The sequence below is a fragment of the Zonotrichia leucophrys genome, chromosome 7, assembly GCF_028769735.1.
Source record: "Zonotrichia leucophrys gambelii isolate GWCS_2022_RI chromosome 7, RI_Zleu_2.0, whole genome shotgun sequence".
Classification (NCBI taxonomy): Eukaryota; Metazoa; Chordata; class Aves; order Passeriformes; family Passerellidae; genus Zonotrichia; species Zonotrichia leucophrys.
In genome coordinates this window covers 10,687,599-10,711,220 of record NC_088177.1, presented here as the reverse complement: position 1 = coordinate 10,711,220, position 23,622 = coordinate 10,687,599, and the positions used below count along the sequence as shown (strand labels likewise).

Here is a 23,622-nt window from a genome sequence, read left to right as displayed (position 1 = left end):
ATTGACAAGAACGAATGATGAAAGCTAAGTTGTCCTTAAGAGTTTTTAGTAGAGAGAAGCGAAAACTAGACCACTTAAAATTCATGATTGTATCACCAAAATGTTTATTTGAAACACTGCATCTGAAATCTTTTTTGAAAAGCTCCATACTTGGGTGAGTTTCTTTCCATGTCATACAACAAAAGTGCCATTGGATTCCAGTCACTAAAGCATCAGTGAACCTGTGGAGCTGGGAATGTCTCAGAGGCTGCTGTGGAACATTTTCTGGTGACATGGCTAACCCTCTCCCCTGCCCAGAATGCAGAGCAGCCTCTGTGAGAGCAGCAAGGGCTCACTTCTCAAAGTCAGACCAAAAAATTCCACTCTTGAACACTAATATATTCCAGGGCAGGACACAGCTTTGCTGGATTTATATGTGTGGCAGCATTTCTGCTGCAATCAGAAGAAAAATTGTCTTTTTAAAAATGACATTAATACGTAATTACATGACATAATGTCAAGTCGTAAACTTAAGTCATTTCTTGTAATGCATGCTTGGATTTTATGAAGGCTTCAAAAAAGCTTCACTCAAATATTGTGGGAAATCACATGAAAGCAACTGCCAAAATACTCAGAAAATAGGAAACTAGGAAATGCTTGCCTTATTTTAACCAGTTTGAGGGATCACAGGGGTCTCCTGAGGGAGTTCCAACCCGCAGTGCTACTGGAGATCAAACGGGGCACAGTGGGGCAGGGTCTGGGCTGCATTGCCTTTGTCCCTGACTGAGATCTGGAAGTTCAGACCAAGGCTTGGCAGGAGAACTGAAGCTCCATCTGTGTTACTGAGCTGCTTTTGGCCTTTAGGAACAGGGAATGTAGAAGCAAAAGGCAGCTCTCCTGGGTGACCATGTTTACTGCTCTCTAACTGCAGGCAAACACGGCAGCTTATCCTTTTTTTATAAAACTGGCCCTAAAAATTGTTAACTTTTAAAAGACTGGTTTGGAACTTTATTCTCTGAGAAGCTGAAAACTTTATTCTGAGTTCCAACCCTGAAGCACCTCTTCTCCTGTGTGTATGGCCTTTCTCTCCTCATTGGTGTTGAAGGATCAGCAGAATTTCACTGAGCAGTGGTGCCCTGTGCCAGCTTTGCTCTGTGGAGATGGATAATGAGGGTGTTGAAATCCCTCTCATCAGATCATCTCTCCAGTTCTCTGATGCTCCCCATGCTAAAGAACCCATCTTCCTGCAATATCTCCTTGGCTTCCATCACACTGCCATGTCCAGCACACCTCAGACTATACAGTAATTTGTATTAATCTCCAGGACAAGACCTTGCACTTCTTACTGTTGTGATTTATGTAATTTTTGTTTCCTCAGTCTTTAATGGCACCCAGCTCCTCTTGTATTTGATTGGGATCCTCATTAGGATGGTCACTGCCTTCTAACTTTGTGCCATTAATGTTTAATTAGTTTGGTGCTTCTATTTCGTGCCAAGATAACTGATGAAAATGCTAAATAAAATGAGTCTTGGGACCACTACTGGAGGTTTTGCATTAATAAGCTTCTCCCCATTTGATCATTTCTCTTTTACCACATCTTATTTCATCTCCATCAGCCAGTTTGTTTGGGTTTGTTTTTTTTTTTGAAGTATGTTTTGGTGCTAATTCCAATACTTTTGAGCTTAATAATTTCCCCTGCAGCAGTTAATTTGGTGTCCTACAGGAATACAAATAAAGTTTATCTTCAGTCAAAGGTTTTTTTTTGGTCCAAAAAAAAATTTTAAAAAGTATCTCTTGTTGTGTTCAACAACACAACAAGAGTTGTGAACTCAACTGAACTAGAGTTCAGTTTTCCCTGCACTCTAGGTTTTCAGGGCTTTTTTTTTAACTCATCAGTGTGTGATAGGGGCTGATTTGCTCCTGTTCCATTTTTATTTCAGGTAATGTCAAGTGTATGAGTGAAAATGTTATTTATAAGGTCTGTGCTTTTAAAAACAAAACACAAATCCCTAATGGAAAAAGTTTTGTTTGTTGTGGTTCCTACAGCAGAATGGCAGAGCCCCTCATTGTGTGCTAACACTGACCTTATAATAAACTCTTTCTGTTCCAAATACACTTTCAAAGGTGTTTAACCAGCTTATTTCACCTGTTTAATCCAGATACATTCAGTTCCCTTCAGGTAGCTACTGTCTTGATACAAATTGAACTGGTATTTCTGTTTATTATCAGAAAACAATTGTAGCTGTGGGTTGCTGCCTCAGACTACAGAAAATCTAATTTGTACCTTTTTTCTCTCATTTTGATCACTTAAGACTCCAGCACACTGTGTACACAGATTTTGCATGGGTGTAGTTTTTGCTCCTCCACACCCTTTTTGCTCCTGATGTTGGTTATCCATTTTGACCTGAATTTGGCCTTTAGGGCCAGTGTTGCCTTATCTCCAAACCCCCAGGCACAAAGCAATACACGCAAAGCTCGAGAGCTGCCTTAAATCCAGCCTGAGCTTGACTTCCCTGTCAGGAGTGCCATGAAGCCTCTGGAAGTGCACAGAGGGAGCACTGGCTCTCCTTGATTTCAGGTAGATCCACCAGGGAAAGGAAAAGGAGGAGCACTTTCTTTCTGTTTCATCCTCACAAAAAGATTTGATAGGTGCTTACTTTGGATATTATTCTGATAGGCCTTTGCTGAATCACAGTTTAAAACTCTATTGTGAAGCTTTGATTGGGTTTTCTGAAAATTACAGGTGTTCTTCTGGATAACAGAGCTGCAAATAACAGTGACTCTTCAAACCAGAATAAAATAATAGGTGTCCAGCATTAATTAATGCATTTCCATTAGCAACCCTGCTAGAAGGTGCTGATTAGGAGTTATTTGCATTTAATCAAAAAGGGTAACATAATGCATTGTAATACATTTTTCTTTTTGTTGAACTAATGTAAGCTTTATCAATGCTGCTGGAAGGAATCCTGCACAGGGTATGTTGCATCTATGTTCTGTGCTGTTTGTGTCTGTTCAGTTGACCTTCTCATTTGTTACTCTCAGTGCCAGCTAATGCTTTTTCTATTTCAATGAACATTGTTTTTTTTTAACTTGAAATGCCACTGTGTTTTCACTTGAGCAAGAGAATGTCACTGTCTGTGGAGTAAGAGTTGTTCAGGGCACTTGCTGGCAATCAGGGGATTAATCATTATTATGCTTTGCTGCTCACTATAAAATCTTCTCTTTAAAAACGTATCTTTGTAGTAAGATGGAGCATGTAGGTTCAAAAGAGTCACATTGTGTCTCTGAGAACTTGTATTTCAGGTGAGTGAAATCCACAGAGCTGAAATTCATGTGCTTGGGGGGCTGGTACCTGCCCTTGAGGAGGGAGGCTGTTCCCTTTTTTCTTTAAAGGATAAAAGAGACAGCACCTTGTTCACTTGTGTTTGTTTGCCAAACTCCTGGCACTGCCAAGCTGTAACTTCCAGCAGATCAGGCCGGGTCCCTGGGCTGCCCTGGGGAAACACCTTCAGCTCCCATCTGCAGGAACACCTCAGCCATCATCACTAAATCAGAGTCTGCACATAGCTCCCTTCTCTACAGCCTCTCCAAAGCTCCCACCAGGTACACTCGAGTTCCTCTCCCCAGGGGCACAGGGATGCTGTACTGTGGGTTTGCAGAGAAAAGAGGGTATGGCTGGGGCAATTGAATCTCACCTTTGCACAGGGAATGCACCTGTGTAAATGTGTAAATCCTGTGGGGTGTCAAAGCTGTTCTGAACTCGCAGGATTTCTGCTCAGAGTGACCCCAAGATGTGTTAGAAAGTCACTTTTTCCAGCCCAGCTGTCAGAGAAAGAGTCAGAACTCTGCAGTTCTCCTTCTCAAGGTTGTTTATTGGAATATGAATCCCAATATTACCAGTTAGATTGTGCCTGGGCCAGTCTGACCCTCGCTGCTAGGCCAAAGGTGGCAGCTGTGGTGTATCACCCCAGAGACACCTTTAGCTTGCGGGTGGTTTCAGCTGGGCACTAAACAGGTCCAGGCTTGTTAGGGACTCTGTTTACCTCAGGAAGAAGACTTCAGGCAAAGGTGAAGAGATAAAAAGGAGAGGATTCTGCTGGAGGGTTTATCCAGTGGTTTATTCCATGGTTACAGGGGTCTGAATCCTGGGAAGAGCTCCAACAGAATGACCGACTGCATGGCCGGACTCACCTTTTAAGCTCAGGGGGAGGGGAGGGGACAGGTGAGCCACCAACCAGGTGGGGGAGACGGGGTCTCAAGGGACGAGGGACACCTAGACAGGCCAATGACCCCCAGGCCTGAGGGGCATCCTTTGAACTTCACCAACCACACGACGCCTTTGCTGGGATGTTAAACCTGATTGACAGGAACACACTCAGCAAGGGGCGAGGGGGAGGGGAAGAGAGGTATTGCCACACCTGGGAGGTGACCTGGAAGTCTAAAATAGGACATTACAACACACCGCAACAGTTGTTTATTGTTTCTTATCTATAAAATTCTTTCTCTGTCCTGCCAAGGTCCATTCAGAAGGTCAGATGGAGGCACTCTGACACCCTCAGAGGCAGTGTTAACTTTTTAGACTAAAAACTACGTGTACATTATTTACCATCACCTATGTTAGACAGTGAGCTTCTACCTTAAACCAACCCAAAAGTGCCCCCATCACAGCAGAAAATGGAGGACAGGAAGAAGAAGGAGAAAGACTGGGCACACTCAGATTCCTCCATCCTGCCTCCTGAACCCCCATTCTAAAAACCCCAAAATTCTGCATTTTCACCCTGTGATAAATTCACTATTATTCTGCTTAAACTTTTGTGGCTTGCAGATCCTTATATAAGGTTGGTAATTTGTTCCATAGGTTACAATCCAAGTCACAGGGGTCTTGGGCTCTGTGCCAAGGTCTCTGAGCCCCCTGGCAGGGGTTTGAGCCATCCAGGACACACAGAGGGATGTCCTGGGTTCTGACACTGAACATCCTGCTTCACTCTTCTAGCTGGTGTGGGGCTGAACTAATCTGTGTTTTCAGGGAGAACATAAAATCATTATAAGGTACTTCTAAGTAGTTTACTCTTCAAAGCTGTGTGAGTTCAACTCACAATGAACTGGTTCACATTTTTTGTCTTCACATATCTGATTATGATTTTTGTCACAGTGTGCTTTATGTAGTTATATATTAACTTCTCATTAATCATTCTGTATTATTGTAAGTGTGAATTTCTTTATTATTTACAGTATGTCTGTATTATGTTTCTGTGTTGTTCATTACCTATATTGACCTGTTCAGAGTTCAGTAACATATCTATTATAATTCTCTGCCATCCACCTTTCTCACATCTTTATTCAAGAAACTTCCTTAGCTCCCTTTTAACACAAAAGCAGGATTAGAAGGCAAATTTTCATTATTTCTAGTGAAAACCCCTCGTTTGTTGGCTCATTCCTTATCTTTGTGTGCTGATTAATGTTCACATCTTTGCCCAAAGCCTTATTTTTCAGGTCAGGTAATTCACTTCATGTTCTGTTTATGTTCTCTGCAGTTTCTTGGTATAGAAACTTGCTCATTTGAGAAAACAGATGAAACCATATTATGCTTTCAATATGTTTAAGGTCAAACATTAAATATTCCTTCTATCTATTCGAGATAAGACACTTGGAGCATTTCTTTGTTCTGCTTTATACAATCCTGCAAATCTCTGTGAAGGGCACTGCTATAAATCAGTAAATAAACCACCAAATTCAAAAAGCATCTGCTGACAGATCCAACTGCAGAGCTGAGCTGCAGAGCCTCACCTGTGGTTCCCTCCTGGCCTCACAGAGTTTGGGAGACACTGTGTGATATCTCTCTTTCTAGGACAAGAGTTTGCTGTTCCTCTGCTGATCCCCCCTTCCCTTCTCATCAGAAAACTGGCTTGGATGGAAAATGTCAGCCCTGTCAGATCCATTCCCTCATTCCTTCAGGAGCTGGCTGCTTTGGAGAAGAGGCAGCTTGGCTGGAGATGCAGAGGTGCCTCCTGTCTGTGAGGGACAGAAGAGGAGCCCTGCTGTCCCTGGCAGCACCTTTCAGTCTCTGAGCATTAAAGCAGCCCCTTGGCAGGACAGAGTTCCCTCCAGTGCCTCCTGCTCTCCAGGAGTCAGGGCATGTGCAAACCACAGAGGTGCCACTACAAATGGGGAAAATACCACATCTCCAGCTGAGCTTCACTCCTTTGTGGTTGTTACAAATGCCCATGTCCATGTTTTAGAGAAATGTATTTCTGTTCCCATGCAAGTTCCTTGGGGCACTTGATTTTTGCTTTGTAAGCACTTTCTCTCTTCTTACATGGCATCCACCAGCTGTCCCCATGCTGAAAAGTAACAATTTGAAGTTGTGAACTTGAAACCTGAGAGTATTCAAGCTGCTTTTGGGCTTCTTTTCAGGATACCTTCAAATTTTTTTAAGGATTGTCAGCTGCATCTTTTACTCTTGGTAGTTTTTGTCTGTGTAAAATGCACAGTAATGCCAGGAGGCTTCATTGCTGCATTTTAAAGAATACCCTAAATCTGTCTTTCACCTGCAGTCTCCATAACTTGACAACCTGCTCACATTCCTCTGACTTTCAGAACCCTTGGATGAGGAGAAGGATTTTCCAGTAATGCTGGTTTTCCTTCAGACTGGCAGAAATGATACAATATTGTACTGCTTGAAATTTGTTCATCTTCAGAAGATTTATATAGGAATTAAGTGGTACATTGACCCTGTGTGTTCGTGGAAGCAAGTTTCAACCAGCAAGAAATTTCTTCTCCATGAATAAATCAGAATTTACTTGCTGTCCTTGAAATCAGGGTGTAATGGTTGTGCCTACGCAGTGTCCTGTAACATGACGTGTTCCTTACAGCAGGGCAAACTGGGTGTAAAATATAATCACTCTGTTTGACAGCTCTTTGTTTCCCTTTGCTGCAGCACTTGAGAATCTGACAACAGAGAATGAGGACCTTTTAATTTTAATGAAAAAGTGACCCACGTTCTTGCTCACAAAGTTATTCATCATGGTAATTTATAGGTCACATCCTACCCACTTAGAAAACTAGGATATTTGATAGAGCAAGAAAAACTGACTTCCAATCCACAAGTACTTCAGAGAACTTGTGGTGATAAATGAGTTTTAATTAATTTAAATATAGTTGGAAGATCAGATGAAGCATTATTTTAAAGTGATAGTGGAAGAAACTACAGAGATTTTTTTTTCACAGATTTGTGATCTCTTTATTTGTCGTGTCTTCTGACATGCTTACATGCAGGGGAGCATTCCTTAAGGATCTGGTCACCACAAACCCACTTCAAACAGGTTTCATTTCAGAATTGCTAGTAATTCAGTGGTTCCTGTCTGATTTTAGCCTCTATTCAGCAGGTCACCATTAGAGTTCCATGGACAATTATATCACAGAGCTGCTTGGTGACTCAGAACCGTGCAGTACATATAGACACTCCCTCCAGACATCCTTCTGAGTGTCATCCTCTGGCAACAGAGTGGAATTTTAAGCAAATGTAATGTTTCCATAAGCTCTGTGGCACAGACTGCTCAGTGTAAGATGCCATAGCTGTATTAGCAAAGGGTAATTTTACAGGCTCAGCTGTACGATTGCAGCTATATTTTACAGCTGACCTCAAGCATTCTTTAAAATAGCTGTTATCAAAAAGGATTGATTATGTTCCATTTCTAGTGGCTGACTTCTGAAATCATGATGGGCTCCTGAACAAGCAATTTGCAATCTTGAATCTGATATTGTGGTCACTGGAGGTCTCATATCTCCTCCAACTCCTCTGAAGTCCATGGCCCTGGAGTTCAGTGAGACAGCTCTGGGCTGTTGACTCCTGATCTGGTCAAGATGTACAAGGAGGGGAATGCACCCAGAGCCCTGCAGCAGCACTGGTTTGATCTGGAGGATGGCAGTCCTCCTTCCTTGTGTGCTGCTGTCACAGAAATAACTGGGTAAACTTTGGCTCTGTCCCTGAGGAAGTCCCAGCACTAATCAACCTAATTAGGCTGCTCTGCCATCGTTATGGTTTGGGTCTGTGTCTTGGTTTGCAAAGACAGGTGTCTGTTAAGGAAGGCAGGAGCCTCTCCTTAAAAGGAAAATTAATTATTTCTCATGAATTATTATGATTTTGAAATTAAGGGGCTCTCTGGCAAAGATAGGGGAGTAGGAATAGCAGGTCTTTACTAGGAAAATTAAAAATATTAATGCAATAAATAAAAACAAAAAAAAACCAACACTGAGTCAGATCAGGAGCTGCCCTCCTGTGTGTCAGGGAGGTGTTCCAGTCCCATGCCATGGTGGCTCAGCCCTCCTGCAGTGCCAGCTGTGGTTCTGCTGGAGCAGGGATCCTGCACAAGGGGGGAGTTTTCCTCTGCAGCTCCAGGGGTGCTGGAGATGGGCCTGGGCTCCCTCTGGGAATGCAGGGCAGCAGAAAGCTGCTCCTCTGGGAATGCAGTGGGCAAAGGCTGCTGTGCTGTTCCAAACCTCAGATTGTATCCAGGTAGGAATGCTTGGCTCCTCCCCTGGGCAGACATCTCCCCATGGGATGATGGAATTTTATCAGCCATGCAGGGACACTCACTGGCCATGGACAGCAGAGATCTCCTGGAGGGAGTGCTGGTTGTGGAAGAGATCAAAAAACTGCCCCATGAACAGCAGAGAACTGTCCCAGCTCTGACAGATGGGAATGGAATACACAGCCCCAGGCACATCTTTCAGCCCAGGACAGTCTGTAGCCCAGTCACTGCACCCAGGTGCTATTCAGCACAAGTCAAGAAAGTACCTTTCACCACTGCAGTTTTACCAGGCCCCAAATTTGGATTCTCCCTGTTTCCAGCAGCCTGGAACTTGCTTTTCTTGGGCAAAGAAAACAGCAGATTTCACTTGGCCCTGCTGCAGAATTTCCTCTCACAAAAGTGATTTACCATGTGCTCCTTCATTACATATCTCAGGGACACGCAGCCACCTGGGACCTGGACTCAGTCTGGACCTGGAAATATTTCATGGCCCACAAATAGAGAAGCAAATTGATGAAGAAACTGGATAAATCTATGAAAACTATGGAAAAATACTGGCCAGCAGAAAGCTTAGGGAACAAAGCTTTCTGTCAATAAATTAGCATGAATGCCCGACACACAATTATGACTCTTTTCTGGTTTTCTGGAGCTGTTCTTTAACTTCTTTTTTACTCTTGCATGTCAGGAGTAATTGTTTTAATTCATTTTTACCATGTAAATGTTTTAATAGGCCAAACAAAAAAATCTGTCTTAGGTACAGCTATTTATCTGATGCATATATGATTTCATTTGGCTTCCTTTTATCACATCTGGTGGCCTGGGAGGTAGAAAGGAGAAATACCAGCCCAGGAGTGGCAACAGGCAAGGGTGAAATGAATTAGGAGCTTGAAGGGGTTATTTTTCCAGTTTTTGACAACACTTCTATTGGTGCTAATGCAGTGTAGACAGCTACTACAAATATGAGAAGGGGAAAAATGTTCTTTGAAAATATTTGGTAAATTATCCTGAAAGATGCCTTTCAGTGACACCACAAAACAAAGCACAAAGGCCATTTTAGTAGCTTCTTTTGTTAGATGAAAATAATTTCACAAAAAATTCCTCTGAAATGCCAGCCATGAGATAAATGTAATGTATGGATGAGAAATATGCATTGAATTCAGAATGTTAATTTACTATTAATTAGCTCCCAAACATAAGTAAGTAGGTTTAACTGGCAGTGTGGCTGAGAGTTTACTTGGGAATGTGTCTACTAATGAACATAACAACTGTGATCAGAGGCAGCAAATACAGTTTCTCAAATATTTCATTATGGATCCACAAAAATGTGACAGGGAATGGCCATGCATCTGATTTCTGGTTTATTCTCACTGTTCACGGAAGAATATGATGTAGTTATTTAAACAGTAAATACTGAAAGTAGTTTGTTCCCAAAGGAAGAGAATTTATGGGATGAAATAATTTAGCACAACTGTTACTTCCCTGATTTGTGCAGCTAACTTGGGAATGTTGCAGTGTTTGTCTCTTATTCATAGCAGGGAAGAAGTTATTTTATTTGAAAATATTTGTTTGTTCTGTGTCAGGGCAGACTCTGTTTTGAGTAGAACATCACCCAGTCACTGCACAGCCAGTGGTGGGACAGCTGCTGTCACTTTTCTCTCTGGAAGGACAACCCTTGGAGAAATTTGTTGTGGTTTTTACTTCTGCTGTTTAGTGCAAAGAGGAGAAACAGTTCCAGTTTTATCTTCCACCCCCAGTGCTGTGCAGACCAAGTTAATGGAATGGCTCTTGATATAGTGTGAGGAAGGAGCCACCACCTGAAAAAGTCCTTGGCATATTTGGCTGTCGCTATTTTAGGCAAGATCAAAGAGTCAGAAGTTTAGAAGTCTGAACAGTGGTGCAGAGGGAAAAATGCTGAGTGGAGCTGCCCAAGATGTGTCTCATGATCACGAGTGCAACTCTAGCAGAAAAATTCCACATGGCCCCTGCTGCTTCTGGATTTGGGATGAATGTTCTCATAGCCTTTTGTATGCATTCCTTAATCACCATTCCATAATTATGGCAAAGGAAAAATGGAGACTTGAAATTAGTGTCAAACATGTTAAATTTAAGACAGATTTCATACAGATTCTGCTGTGATATCAGCAAAACCGAAATTCAGCTTTCATAGGATAAGAAATACAGAAGTAACTGCATGGCAGAGTAAATTTGGGCCTTGCAAATTAAAATATGGACTTACAATAGCACTTTTGCATTTTATCTAACCTTTATCATCCTTTGGTAGGAAATGGAGATTTTTAAAATAACAGATAATTACATAGCATAGCTATATAAAAGTAATATAAAAAGAGAAAAATTATGCTTTTTCATTTTGGGTACCCTTTTCTGATCTACTGTGGTATTGATGTGCCAATTCCCAGCTTTATATCATACTTCTTCATAAAGCAGAGGGGGTTTTTAACATCCCCTGGAAAGCCTAATGGTGAATGTGCATATTTGAAAATAATTGGTTTGCTTTATCTTCATATGCAAGTGAGTGAGAACCTGTAGTTTGAATAAGTGGAAACAAATGAGGAAGGGAGGATTCCCAGACCTGTGAAATTGTCAGTGTGGATTGCCTACAGTTTTGGCACACTGCAGTTTTCAAAGATTTGGCAGTGGTTGAAAGGCACTAAAGTGAAATATGTATAAGCAATGCAAATCAGGAAGCCAACACTGGGTCAGTGGCATTTGGAGAGATTCCCTCCCAAAGGACAGGGAGTCACTGCAAATACTGCAGGTAAGGTAACACTCAGGTGGGAAATGTTAGAGTTTGAGCTGTTTGTGCCCAGGTACCTGTGCCAGCAGGTAGAGCCTGTATGGAAGTGGTGTGGTCTCCAGATCCATGGATTGGCACCAGTTCCTGTCTGGGATATGACACAGGTGTGCTATGGATTTCTCTGTGCCTCACTGTCCTGTGTCATTGATACCCTTTCAGCTTCCAATGGGGAGCTGGGAAAGTAAAAACTCAATTCAAGATGTGTACGTAGATGCTCTGCTGGGGATCATGTGAGGGTGACTATGGGTATTTTGGAACCTGTGGCACTATCTGTGAGTAACAGCCTCAGCATCAGCCCTGCTGTTTTCAGTGGGCCTGCCCTGAAGTTAAAGGACTCCAGAAGGGCATCAGAACTTGCATTCAGATAAGCAGAAAGCATTTCCAAACCCAGGTATCTAGGGCATTTTTTTTATTTAGCTTTTAAGCATTTATTTTTAGATGGCATGGCTCCACTTGATAGCAGAGTGTGAATCTGAATGTTGTAAAGCAATATAAATGGCCATTAAGTTAGGAAGCACAGTATGACCTTTCTAAAATATTATGCCAAACATTGTGTTTGCTTTGTGAGCTAAGTGGAACTTCTGGAGGGCTGCTGCTGATGAAAGGCACTGGCTCGCTCTCTGGGGAGAGAGCACATTATTGCAAGATGAATCTGGAGATCTGAGAAAAATAACAAAACAAAGCTGTAAGACAGGGTTAGATTTTAACAGGAAGAAGTTTGGATTGATTGCAGTGACTTTCCTATGCCTTGTTTTCTCCAGAACACAATGAATACTTTTTATTTTAAACTTCACTTTCTAGCTTTAAAGGTGTCTCACCTGAAAGATTCTGTGAAGGGGCACTGGGGGAGAGCCTTTAGCCAAACCCACCCAGTATTTATGCACCTTCCTTAGAAGTGTTCTGGCATTTCTAAATATTAGAGCAGCGATGCTCTGATGCCCTGGTGTGCTGTGCAGTGCCTGGCAGGGCTGAGGGGCAGCAGCTGGGGCAGGAGGGAAGGGACAGGGAGGTGGGAGGAGGTTTAAAGGGAGGCACAGGGCCCAGCCACCACCTGACCAGGGCACAGCCTCATCAGTGACTCTGTGGCCCAGGCTGAGGCAAGAGGAGCTGTTTTAAGTTAAACAATGATATATTTTATCTGAAATACACCCTGAAAACAGCTTTTGTTTCTTCTGACTAACCCTCAAGACTTTTCTCTGCATGGACAAATAGAGGATTCTCTATGAATCTTTATGGTTTTGTAAGGGACACGACAGCCAAAAAGAAGCAGTGATGAGGAGTGGGTGCTGGCTTGTTTGAGACAGGAAGCACTCCAGGTCTTGAATTACAGGGAATGGTTGTGGCCCCAAAGCTGTCAGAGCTCCAGGAGTGTTTGGTCAGTGCTCTCAGGCACAGGGTGGGATTGTTGGGGTGCCTGTGCAGGACAGGGGTTGGAGTCCATGATCCTTGTAGGTTTCTTCCAACTCAAGATGCTCTATGATTGTATGAAAGTAAAACTTCAGCCTAATTGCAGTCATTCTGTTTACAGTCCCTTTGGTATCTCCTCTGTAGTTTGTTTCACCTTCACCAGTAGGTTTTTCTTGAAGGGGGTGAAGGGCCCCAACAGCAGCAGTGAGTCCCTGTGGAGTGTCCCATTTTTATCTCTACCACGGGTAAATAAATAGTTTGTAAAAGAACACCAAACTGGCTTTGGATCCTGGCTGTGTTCTATGCATCAGGGTTAAATGAAGCAGTTTATGTACTTCCATTGCGACCAATTGGAGTAAACTTAGATAAGATTTATGAGCACAGGGCAAGCATTTGTCATTTGCTCCAGAAAGCTGTCCTGGAAGAGGTAAATCAAGGATATAACCATGCTGTCTGCAGGAATATGTGGTTCTTAGGCAGAGTGATGCATCTCCCTCAGGAGCCATGCTGGCTGTGAAGGTTTGGCACGTACCTGCGCTGCAGACAGAGTGCTGAACCAACAACTTCAGCTTTTGAGTTGAAGAATGCTCCTAACACCTTTCATAGAAGGTGGGAACACTTAGATTTTTAACTGTGTCTGGATTCAAAATCAACTTGTACCCTTCAGCTGGCTCAGCACTGTTGTGTGTCTTGGTGAGCTTTTCAGTTCATGCATATGTAATATGTGCCCTACAAATACAACTCAGGCTTAGTTGCATCTGTCTTTGTTGATGAAACTTGCAGACCAGAGGAAGAATTTTAAATCTTTTCAATATTATTTTCCAAAATACTCTTTTTGCCCTACTTGGCTATGAGAGAAGTTTAAAAAAGACTGAACTAAGTACAAAGCTTAGTCTTTGCACAACATACTTTGGATGCTTTGAAATACTGGGATCTTGGAAGACAAACATTACATATCTATTGCAGAAGACAATGCCTCTTCTCAGATTCTTTTGGGGAAGGTGATGATTTTTCTGTCTGAGTTGGTAGACAAAGCTGGTTAAACAATGCCAGACATCTAGACAGCTAACAAGCTTTTCACATTAGCAGGCACTCGTGGCATCCAGTGACCTCGAATTACACAATCACTCACCTCAGTGTTTACATAAAGCTGGCAGCAGGTTACAGGAACATTTGTCCTGCATGTGGGACAAGCATGTTAGAGAGAGGAAATAACTTGTGTAGAGCTGTTCCAACTCCCAAGCAGCTTTGCTAGGATTTCAGAGTATTAGAGTTTACAGGAAACAAACTGTGTTCTCTTAGAGAATACTCCTTTTCTAACAGCCTTAATTCCTTTCTCTGCAAAGTGGAATGGAGGCAGGCTTGCTTTTCACATAATGTTTCTGCTAAATTTTACATACACTCCTCGTTGCTCCTAAATAAAGCTCCCTCTCTATATTGTCTCTGGCTGTCTTCTGAAATGCCTCTTGACAGGTTTTCTCAATCATGTGAACATCACATCATATTTTTTCAATCACATGAAGCCACTGACTGTACCAAACCAACATCCATGCAAAGGAAAGTGTCCCAGAACTCTAAACTCATACAAATTCCTCTTCTAAAAATACCACCTGAGAACAGAATAACTGTGACTGTGAGGTCCCAGAAGGGGCACCAAGCCCATGGGACCTCAGCATGGCCACACTGCCCCTGCCCAGCCCAGCAATGGCTCCTCTGCTCTCATGCTGGGTGTCCCTGCCCTCCCCTTGTAGCACAGCTCTGTCCCTGCTGCTCTCCTGAGTCAATGGGAGCTTTGTGATTTGCAAGCTAATAATGTCTTTGGTGCAGTTCTAGCTGTATAACAAACCCTTGTTAGTGATGATTTCTGAAGCACAATTTTAATAATGACATTCTTCACTTACATGATGTAGTGCTTTTGAAAGCACTTAGGAATTATTACTGAAGTCTCAAAATGCATCCTTCGGGTAAGTTTAGTTCCAGCAATTATGCAAGTTGTGAAACAGAAGCACAGGGGTTTAAATAACTTATCAGAAGTTGTAGAAGTTTCTAGTAATGCTGGATTCTTGGATCCCTGCTGTCTATGCTGGATAACAAAACTCTCTATCCTTTGTTACTGTCCTTTCTTTAATTTTCAAATGAAACCAATCTTCTAAAGACTGCATTTTACTTCTCTCCTCTTTTATACTTACCTGTTAAATTACCACATTTTTTTCAGATGCCATTTAAGTTGTAAAGGGCCTTTGTTTCATAACACACTTCTTATTTGCACCTTTCCAGTCAAGGCTGCTACTGCTTTTGCTATTGCAAATACCTCAGCCAGCTGTTGAACTGTGGCAGAGTTCTGAATTATAAAACACATTATATATAAGCAAGAGGCTGAAATAACTATTTGTGAAAATAAAAAGAATAATTATATGCATTGCCTTAAACAGTTGAACCTGGGTCCTCAGGTGGTCTAAATCACCATAGCAACATCGAATTCGGTGAATCTCACTTTGCACTAAGGAGAAATTTATTCTGTTCTTCATTTTTTCTTCATCCCTTGAAGACTTCAGCAGTTATTTACAGCTTCTCTGTCCTTAACCTTATCCTCCAACTTCTTGTGCTCCCTTTATTACTTCCTGGATCACATTCCCAGCAAACTCTTTCTCCCAGGGCTCTCCTGTGGTTACAGAGCATCTTTACAGCTCCAGGTAACACACTCTCCTTTCAAAACCAGCTGCCTTTCCTGACACGTAACTCCAGACCCCTTCCAGTAACATCACCACTTTCTATTGCTCATTCCTGTCCCTTTCAACTCCCTTACAGCAATTTCTTTCCTCTTGTATTCCCTTGCTCCCACATCCCTTCAGCCACCTACCCACACACTTTCTCTTTACTCCCAGCATGATTCGTGTTGCTCATGGTTTGTCCTCTTTTCAGCCTGGATGCCTGAGGAAATAAGGTTTATATAATTAGTCCATCTGTCAGGCCCTCTGTGTGTTTGTCAATCCTCCTTTAATAACCTGGAACCTGTTTGCTAATTGCAGCTAAAGCAGAGGGAGGGGCAGCACAGTTTGAGAGGGCAAACTCCCTAAGGTTTTTTGAAAACAAGTGTCTGGGGACAGGACAGAGAGTGTGAGTAGTGAATCGAAGAAAATGGGGCAGAGTTCAGCCCTGGACATTATATCTGGCAGAAAAAAGCTGTTCACTAATATCCATGCTGTGCCTTGGTGCTATTTCTCATCTTTGCCAGTTGAATGGGACAAGTGGGCAGTTGTGGCAAGGAGGGCAGGGCAAGACAACAGGAGACACAATTTACCTAAAACAAGGCTACCTGAATACAATGCATTGCAGAATAATGTCTTTCATTCTTCTGGTTCCAGGTTCTGTTTGATTTCCCTCCATATGTTTCCCTTCTCTCCTTTCAGAAGGTTTTATCTTTTCCCCCTTTTTCCATCTTTCACCTCTGTGTCCTCATCCTCTCTTTATAAGTTCCTTTTCTCCGAAGGAATGCCTCAACAGCAATTTCAGTTTTGCCTTTCATCCTGCACTCCCCCACATACTCTCTTGTTACTGCTAATTGTGCTCCCTTCCTGGACTGACACTGCTTCCCGAGAGGAAGGAGAGCAGCCGTAATGATTGGTGGCAGCAATGTCTTAACCATCTTCTCAGAGCACAAACACTGTCACACTGTTTGAAAAGCTACATTAATTGAACACAGATTTGTTCAAGCTGCTCATTGAATGGATTTCCCTTGAGCCTGGCTTGTGTTACAGCTTATTTTAGCTATAGACTGAATCTCAACAAAATTATTCCTCCTGCCAGTGGCCGGTGAACCCCCCTTGCTCTGAGGGCAGGGGACGTTGCACGCACAGCACAGAGGCTCAAGCAGTCATGAACACCAACAGCTGGATGCTAAGTGCAGCCCTGGCTTATCCTGGAGTGGAAAGAAAGACTTCTCATGGATTAGGTCTTGCTAAAGGCAACTTCTAGGATGTATCAGCATGGCCAGGTCAGGGAGGCCAATGTCCTGCTCTGCTCTGGGCTGGCCTCACATTGAGTATTGTGCACATAAGAAAGATTATCAAGTTATCAGAGAGCATCCAAAAGAGGCCATGAGGATGGTGAAGGGCTTTGAGGGGAAGCCATGAGAGGAATTGCTGAGGGCACTTGGTCTGTTCAGCTGGAGGAGAGGAGACTGAGGGGAAACTCATCACAATTACAATTACAGCTTCCTAATGAGGGATAGAGGAGGACAGACCAGACCTCTTCACTGTGGGGACCAGTGACAGGACCTGAGGGAATGTTTAGATTGGATATTAGAGAAAGGTTCTTTCCCCCCAGGGTGGTTGGGCACTGAATAGGGAATGGTCAGAGCCCCAAGGCTGCCAGAGCTCCAGGAGCATTTGGACAATGGTATCAGGCACAGACTCCTGGAGTGTCTGAGTAGGGCCAGGACACACTCATCCCTGTGTGTCCCTCCCAGCCCAGGAGGTTGCGTGACTCTGTAGGGAAGTTTCTGCCACTTGCACAGCAGTCTGGGATTTGATGTGTGCCTGTCCTGAGACCAGGATTGCTAACAGGACTGGTAAGGAGTTGGCATTCCTGCCTGCCAAGGCTGGGACAGCTATTGTGTTCCATTTGTGTGTTGGCTCAACTGAGTCCGTGTAGGATTTCTGTGTGTTGTGCTCTGTAGACCTTCAACTGTGCTCCTTTCCTCCTGTATTGTACTTGAGATAGGACTAGATGATTTTCAGGGGTCCCTTCAAACTCTAACAGTTCTGGAATTCCCTTTGGCTTGTAAATCATCACCTTTCAGTTCCAGCTTGCCCCTACAGAAGTGGCACTGTGATCCTGGCAGAGGTACCTCACCAAAGCCCCCAGCCCTTGGCCACAGCTCAGACAACTCCACAGCCTGAATACATTGGTAGGGAGGAAACTCAGCAGATGGAGGTTTCCTAACTCACAGGACTTTTTAGTCCATGCCCATCCCTGAACATCCTCTCTGGGCCGCGTTCATCTCCAGGAGCTGAAATGATGCTCCTGCCAGTGCTCATTCAGCTGTGGCCTGGGCTTTCCTTAGGGTAACCACCGCCATCCTGCAGTGCCACAAAGACACAGGACACATGGGGGCAGTGGGACACTCTTTGGGTGAAGCTGCCCTCCCCAGTTTGCTGTTGTTATCTTGTTGTATTCCATATTTCTAGAGTCCCATACTGTTATTATATTCTTAAAGTCCATACCTTCTAGCTGGTTTTCTACCATGCAGCTCTTCTCTGTAGCACAGTTCCTCGTGACTTCACAGGGGCTCCACCAGGGCTCTCAGCCCACCCCTTTTATCCCAGTTATCTTTACAAGCTACAGCTGCTGCCCAACCAAGGACTTCACAGCTGTAGCTCATTTGGAATAGCTAGGACCCACTTATCCAATACATAGATTTTACAGAGGCTCTCACTATATTTCCCCCTTTTTATGTTCCTCTGCAGCTCTAGGCTGCCTTTCCCACAGTCCTACAGCTCTCAGGCTGCTACACCTATCTTCCACAGCTCTTCAGGCTGCTACAGCTCGCAGGCTGCATACCTCCATCACATCGGGGTCACCAATTAATGATATCTTGTTGTATTTCATATTTCTCAAGTCCCATACTGTTGTTATTATATTCTTAAAGTCCATACCTTCTTGGCTGGTTTTCTACCATGCAGTTCCTCTCTGCAGCACAGTTCCCCATAACTTCAACAGCAACTCCTCCTGTACTCTCGACCCACCCCTTTTTATCCCAGCTATCTTTACGAGCCACAGCTGCTGCCCAACCAAGGACTTCACAGCTGTAGCTCATTTAGAATAGCTAAGACCCACTTATCCAATACATAGGACTCACTACAGTTTGCCAGTGCCTCAGGTGTGCACGTGAAGCAGGACTGGTGCAGTCAGTGCTGGCTTTTCTGACTGCACTGTGGGAGGACCTCAGAGGGGGCACAGGGGCCCAGTTCCTGCTCACTTCCAGGCTCCCTGCTGTGCTCCAGCACCCTCAGGTCCCTGTGCTGGGCAGGACTTGCTGATGCTGTGCTTCAGCTCGGGCTCAGGTGCAGTGCCCTGGGCGTGCAGCGCCTGAGATTTGCATTTCATCTCTCTGAATCAGCGCAATTCCCCTAAATGCCCTCTTCAGCAAACTCCTAATTGCCAGCAATTTGTGCCTTCACCTATTTGTTGCAGTTTGTGAGGTTTGCAGTGAATTTGGCTTGTGATTTTGTGTTTGTAGCAGTTAAATCATTTATGTTCTGAGAACTTTAAAGAAACATATGCCTTAAAATCAGCAAAGCATTTACTACTTTTGCACACATGGTGAAGTCTATTTTATTTTACTGTGTTACATTACTAAATAACCTTGCTTGTTATTCTTCAAGGTCTCAGTGTGTTGAGCCATTAACAACTATGGAATGTATCTAAACTGCATTAGAGCTGCATAACTACAAGCTAAGGGGTAATCAAAGATCTGTCAGGCTTAACATAAGCATATGGACAGCTCTCCACTACTAATATAGGAAAAAAACCACTTAATTTGGAATTTTTAGACAGAGGTCCCTAAGGATGCTTTTACCTAAATGATCTTCAACTTCTACAGTGCACATTGAAACACCAGTGCAGGAGAATAGGGAACTGAGAGTTATGATAGTCTGAAAGGGAGAAGGAACATATGAATATTTAACCTGTGTGTATATATATAAAATCAGTACAGGAATAAACAGTTTGATGAGTAATAATGCATATATTTAATTCATAGTTTTATGCATTTTTAAAGAAAATGTAAGCATTTGAAGCTTGGCTTTAATTAAAATAGCAAAACAAGCATTCAGGCCAGTTTATTCTCTGTCAGACTTTGAAACACATATGACAACTTCTGAAAATTACAGTTCCTGAAAGAGAGGAATCAGAAGAATCTGTGAGGTTTAGCAGGAGTTCTGGTTACAATGTGCACGGTGGGTTTTTCAGAAAGTCTGCAGGATTTGTGGAAATACAATATATTGAACCTCTCAGGTGTTGCCAGTGGACAGGCCTTTCATCATCTGAGTAGCATCAGTGCCAAAGCTGTGGAAGTTGTCAGCTATTCTGACACTACTTCTTGTATTATTAAGATCAAGAAGTGATTAATAAAAAGAGAAATGTGGCACTTCATGGTGGAAAATACATTTTTCTTCCTAGGGTCACTGTCAAGCAGTTTTTCAGGAGGAATGACACAGTTTAAGAAAGTCGAACCTTGAATTTGTATTGACTCAAAGGGGATCTGACAAGAAAGAGCTGAAGTTTTAATATCCTGCAGGTTAATGCAAAACAAAGTCCAGTGTAAGAGCTGAAAACATCTTCTGAAGAGCAGCAAATTGCTGTATCCCTGCCCCAGGAACAGCCAGGTGGTGTCTGTGTCACAGGCTGCAGTTGGAATTGGCATTGTGCTGCTGGGATCCACACAGACCTCTTCTTTCTTCCCAAGAACTTGTGTAAGCCCCAGGATTTCTATAAACATAAACAGGAGATTGTGAGTATGGGAGTGGAAGAAGTACAATCTAATATATACCACTGGGATATAGTATAGAAAGTATATTTTTATATATCCAGAAGAGAGAGGCTCAGTGCAAGAACTCCTAGGAGAAGTTATTTGCTGGCATCAAGGCAGATTTTGCCATAATATGTTCACCAGTAACTTCTGGATTGTGATTTATTGAGAAGCTCTGTTATTGCTTTTAATTTTGAAAAGCCATCTATAACCTGTGCACAGGAATAAAACTCAAGAAAACCATATGTGCAGGATATTGTTGTTAGTGTCTTGTATTTTATGTTTCTTCAAGATGCCTTAAATGATTTCTCCATTGGCAGGTCTTTATTTTGTGATTATTGCAGGCAGCTTTACACTGCAAGTGAATTAAATCCTGTTGTGTTCCTGCTGTTTCTTCAGAAAAGCAGCTGTTTAATGTCTGTCTTTAAGAAAAAAAAAAAAAAAAAACATGCAAATATATCAGGTTTTTTCCCTGATATTGCAAATGTTATTATTAATAATTTTGGAAGAGATAGGTCTAGGAGAAGGATGAAAAAGACAATGTAGTGTTTCACAAAGTAATTGAGATGGCTGTGCCACGTGTGCAGACTGCAAGGGAAGAGGATCAAAGATGTTTGTGTGGGGAGCTGATGAGCTCCCATGATGTTACAGAGGACACTGGGAAATTCTGGCCAGTCAAGGCAGCCCTCTGTCTGCTCTGTGACAGCTAAAGAGAATAATAATGTAATAGTACAAGCTGTCTGCAGCAGCAAACCCCCCTCAGCCCTGTCACTTTGTCTGCATTCCCTGACGTGCGCTGAATATCCGTGTGCTGCTCTGCTCATTGCTGTTTCCCTGGACAGTTGCCCCATCGGTGACACTGAGCAGTGAAGGGACAAGGTTTGGAGCACATTTGTGGGGTAGCATTGTAGAGTCCCTCAGAAGCTGCCCCTTGGCAGTACAAAGGCTGTGTCTGCTGAACAAATGAAAAAAGACTCTCTGTCAAGGTAATACTGTCAGCCTTGTGCTGTCTGAGCGCTGCTCCCGTGTTGCAGCCTTGCAGGTATGTGTGTGATGCACAATCAATCTGGAAATATGAATATCTGCACTGGCTGTTGTTCTGCCAGCACTGACAGCCTGTGCTTGGGGCCACTGTGCACAGGAGCCTGCTGCTGTGTGCAGCTTCAGAGCTGCTGGGAGCAGGAACTGGGATTGAGAGATCCCAGGTAACTACAGACACCAGGTAACTTAGTGCTCTCCCAATGTATTCTTTCCTAGAGGGAATTTTAAATGTGTAGCTACACTTTGGCTGCCAACCAGTTGCAGGTGTGGGAAATCCTTCCTGAATAACTAGACACATAATAACTAAATTTATTTTCTGGCAAAAAACCAAACTATGTTTACTCAGACATACTCGCTGACCTAGGAGATGGTAACAGGGGCAGGTGAATGTGAGTTAAAGCTAGTAACAGGGGCAGGTGAACATAAGTTATCCCAGATGCCTTCTGCAATTCTCCAGGAAGGTCTCCTGATCATTATGTTAAATCCTTTCTGGAAAGGGATAAACACTCCACATTCTACCATTTTTGCTGGAATCAAGAGTCACTCTTGTCAGAGTGAGGATTTGGCCTCTGAGGGCAGCAGGAAGTGATTGTGCACCTCTGTTTCTGTGGGGAAGAACCAGATTCAGGGAGGGTGAGCTGTGTCCTCGAGCCAGGCTCAGTGGGGAGGCTGTGCCTGCCTCTGCCAGACGTGTGCATGCAAATGAAGGAGAGACAAACACCTCGCCATGCCTGCATATAAATGTGCCGCTTAAAAGTTTTAATATTTTTTGTGTCTGAACTTCTCAGGTTCAAATTTTAGAAGTCATTGTGTTTGTGGGGTTTTTTTTCCTTCCCTAAATTAGCATATCTCTGGTTGTTAGGGAAATGCATGCAGTACTTTGTCGATTGAAGCATTAATTGCCTTAGGCCTTCACGCTGTAACAATCTGAATTATTCTCTCATATTCCCCTTCAGTTCTCCAGTTTAGAAACAGCAAGAGCTGAACTCGGGCAGTGTGCAGGAGAGTAAGGCGAGTTCCTAAGCCCCAGGTTTTATTGCATGAATTAACACAGCTCCTGGGATAAGGGCCTGTATCTTTGCACTCCTCTGAAGGGCTTAGCTCACCATTTGTGAGCCGTAAAAGAAGCGGCAATGAGGATAATCCGTGTCCGACCGTCGAGAGGAGCAAATGCAGCGTGCCTCCGAGCAGGCACAGCCCGTAAATGGGATCATATAGTGCATATCATCTGCATTTAGTGAGGCTGCTGCTCTGAGAATATCTATTATCTTCCACACTCTCCTTCTGGGCTCAGAGCTTCATTGCTCCCCTGTCACATGTGTGCCTCAGGAAAGAGAAACCTGGGAAGGGGTGGGTTTGAACGGAGTGTACTCATCCCAGTGCTCAGGGAATACAGCTGGATCAACACAAGCAGCTGTTTCTGGCAGGAATGGCTGGTTCCTGTGCACTTTGCACTGCTTTTCATATGTGCTGATTGTTAGAACTAGAAAAGTGTGGCCATTCCTCGATAACAAACAGCATTTTTTTCACCAAAATGAATTCTGGAAAGCTCTTCAGATTATTACATTAAAAGTCTTGGATTATTTGCTCTATCCCTGGATTACTGGGTATTGTTCGTGTTACATAGGGACTTAAAAGTTTTCTGTTGTTACACAGGAGACACTCCTGAGCTATTTTAAGAACTTAAATTTAGTTCCAGAGAAAGGTAGAGAGGACATAGCAGCTTTTGAGAGGGAGGTGAAGGACCGAGGTGGGTTTTCTGATTTTCATCTTGATATATCATGTAACAGCAACTGGGCAGAGAAACACTCTCTGTGGAAAAGGGAGCAAGCTCTCCTTTGGGGCAGTTCCTCACTCGAGGTCACCAAATGAGGTGATGTTCACAGGGGTCCCAGGATGAGGGAAGAGATGAGAATCTTGACTGCAAGTTTCAGAAGGCTGATTTATTATTTTATGATATATATTAAAATAAAAGAAAATTATATTCTAAAACTATACTAAAAGAATAGAAGAAAGGATTACATCAGAAGGCTTGAAAGGAATAGAATGGAATGATAATAAAATCTTGACCGCTCACAGCCTCAACACAGGTGGCTGTCATTGGTCATCAAGTAAAAACAACCACATGAGACCAATCACAGACCCACCTGTTGCATTCCACAGCAGCAGATAATCATTGGTTACATTTCGTTTCTGAGACCTCTCAGCTTCTCAGGAGAAAAATCCAACAAAAAGACTTTTCATAAAATATGTCCATGACACTCCTTGGGGCTGAGGGGCACCTATGTGTGCAGAAGGGATGAAAACTCAGCAAAGGG

The 23,622-nt window shown here is 43.1% G+C and overlaps 1 protein-coding gene and 1 long non-coding RNA gene across 4 annotated transcripts in view; one reads left to right on the top strand and one right to left on the bottom strand.

The window, feature by feature from the left end:
- The window catches only part of SPAG16 (sperm associated antigen 16), a 374,208-nt gene that overhangs the window by 303,053 nt on the left and 47,533 nt on the right, over positions 1–23,622 (top strand). The window lies entirely within an intron of this gene.
- On the bottom strand, positions 11,259–18,472 carry LOC135450242 (uncharacterized). Of its 3 annotated transcripts, none has more exons than XR_010440976.1 (3): positions 18,390–18,472; positions 15,593–15,663; positions 11,259–11,985 (listed from the first exon to the last, which is right to left on the bottom strand). It is a non-coding gene; the product is annotated as an uncharacterized LOC135450242 (long non-coding RNA). The 3 variants fall into 3 exon arrangements; XR_010440977.1 differs by lacking the exon at positions 11,259–11,985 and adding an exon at positions 12,030–15,394; XR_010440978.1 differs by lacking the exons at positions 11,259–11,985; positions 18,390–18,472 and adding exons at positions 12,030–15,394; positions 17,958–18,381.